The sequence below is a fragment of the Scyliorhinus canicula genome, unplaced genomic scaffold, assembly GCF_902713615.1.
Source record: "Scyliorhinus canicula unplaced genomic scaffold, sScyCan1.1, whole genome shotgun sequence".
Lineage (NCBI taxonomy): Eukaryota > Metazoa > Chordata > Chondrichthyes > Carcharhiniformes > Scyliorhinidae > Scyliorhinus > Scyliorhinus canicula.
The window spans coordinates 2,524-4,700 of NW_024055538.1; the positions used below are offsets into that span (position 1 = coordinate 2,524).

The 2,177-nt window shown below is 46.0% G+C and overlaps 1 long non-coding RNA gene across 1 annotated transcript; it reads left to right on the forward strand.

The window, feature by feature from the left end:
* Nucleotides 1-624: 624 nt before the first annotated feature.
* LOC119960505 lies at nucleotides 625-1,689 on the forward strand. Its single transcript, XR_005459426.1, has 3 exons — nucleotides 625-784; nucleotides 1,087-1,194; nucleotides 1,468-1,689. It is a non-coding gene; the product is annotated as an uncharacterized LOC119960505 (long non-coding RNA).
* The last annotated feature ends 488 nt before the right edge of the window (nucleotides 1,690-2,177 follow it).

Consider the following 2,177-nt stretch of genomic DNA (forward strand, 5'->3'; position numbering starts at 1 on the left):
CCCATAACAACTACCCTGTTATTTTTGCTCCAATCCAGAATCATCTTTGCAATCATTTCCTCTACATCTCTGGAACTTTTCGGAGGCCTTTAGAAAAGCCCTAACAGGGTGACCTCTCCTTTCCTGTTTCTTAACTCAGCCCATACTACCTCAGTATTCGAGTCCTCATCAAATATCCTCTCAGCCACCGCAATACTGTTCTTGACTAACAATGCCACCCCTCCCCCTCTCTTACCACCTTCCCTGAGCTTACTGAACTATCTAAACCCCGGAATCTGCAACAACCATTCCTTGCCCTCGTCATTTACATGTCAATATTGAGCAATCCTCAGAGGCAGACATTCCACACATGGCAGAGACTAGGGCTGGAGTTTGCTCACAGCTCACTGAGGGTAAATCTGAGTCTGAGGGACTTCAGTTCTCAAACCAATCCTCCCACTACACTGAAAACATTGCCCCTCTTGTTCAGTGTGTGTCTGTGTGTGTTGCTGAGTGTGTCAATCTGTTTGTTTTTCACCTGTGAATTGTGTGTGTTGGTATGTTGCTGAGAGATTGACAGGAGAGTGGAAATGCTGGACTCCTGTTGTGCTGTTTTGTGTAGGTTTGAAAATGTCACTCTTATTGTCTTTTTAACCAATTTTATCTCTTTTTCTCCCAAGGGATTTTTATTTGGAGAACTTTAAGGTAGTCGGGAATACAAAGAGGAGGATTTGGTGGGGATGACGAGGGAGTGAGAATTCATCCAGAGCGCTGGTTGAGGCCTGTTCCGCAGGCTTCACCCGGGGTGAGTTGTGTCTGGTTATTACCCTGACAGAGGTTTAATTTTAATATCTGAGGGATAAAGAGAGAGAGAGGGAGGAGGGAGACAGAAATATGAATGAGTTAGGGATGGAGAGACAGAGAAACACAAGAGAAGGGGGGAACTGTCTCTCAATCCTTTTTAGTCTCTGGTTGAAAGCTGTGACATTTTTGTATTTGGATGTTGCTGAGTTTGTGTATCTGAAAAGTGGATCCTGGGCTCTCGTTATATCAAATAGTTTCAAACTTTTCCTGTCTTTCACTTAACTTTCTTCCTCTTTTCCCCAGGAATTTGAATTTTGAAAGACTACAATGTGAGCAGGAATCCTTGGACCAGGGCTTTTCTTCAGAGGTTGGATGGATGGACTGAGGCCTATTCCACAGGCTTCACCCAGGGTGAGTGTGTGTCTGCGTATTACCCTGATTTAATGCACATATGTGAGGGACAATGAGAATGAGATCGGGGGGAGGGGAGAAGAGAGAGATGGAGAAGTCCAGGGAAGCGGGAACTGCCTCTCAATCTTTGTTATTCTGTGGTTAATAACTGAGATATTTCTAGGTGGATGTTGCTGAGAGTCTGTGTAACAGAGAGAGAATTTGGCCTCTTGCTGTGTTTCTAGTTTAAACATTTTCCTGCGTATTAGTTCATTTGCACCCTCTTTTCCCCAGGAATTTGAATTTTGAAGACTGCAATGTGACCAGGAATCTTTGGACAAGGGATTTTCTCCAGAGGACAAGTGGGTGGACTGAGGCCTACTCCAAAGGCCGCACTCACGCGAGTTGTCTGTTTATTGCCACCCCGGCCTTGCACTCAGACACAAACACATTAAACCTTTGGTGGGTGACAAAGAGTGAATTAAAATCTGTAATGTGAAGCTGTCTAAATTTTGTTTCTGAATCCAAAATAACAGGGGTTATTTTAAATCTGGGTGTCCCGAAAGGGGAGGGGGGGGGGGTGGTGGGGGTTGGATTTCATTGCCTGAGCCCCGGTCACTCTCCGTATAACCTGTTAACTATTTTAAACGACACTCAACACTGCTGACTGCAGCTTCTGGGATCTTTCTGTGTACCAATGGACTTTGTTTTTTAAAGGTTTTTCTTTGTTTTGAGAGGCAGTTTAACGCTGTCAGAGAATTGAAGGGAGTTCTTCAGACTTGGTCCAAACCACACACACAGGATGATGGGGGAGGAAGGGGTTTAGATCCAGGGGGAATGGGGCTCGAAGCAGGAGTGAGTGGGGGGGGGGGGGGGAGACAGCACCCCACCTGGTTAGGTTGACATTGCTGCTGCTGTGGGATTTGCTGTTCACACACAGGATGATGGGGAGGAAGGGGTTTAGATCTAGGGGGGAATGGGGCTCGAAGCAGGAGTGAGTGGGG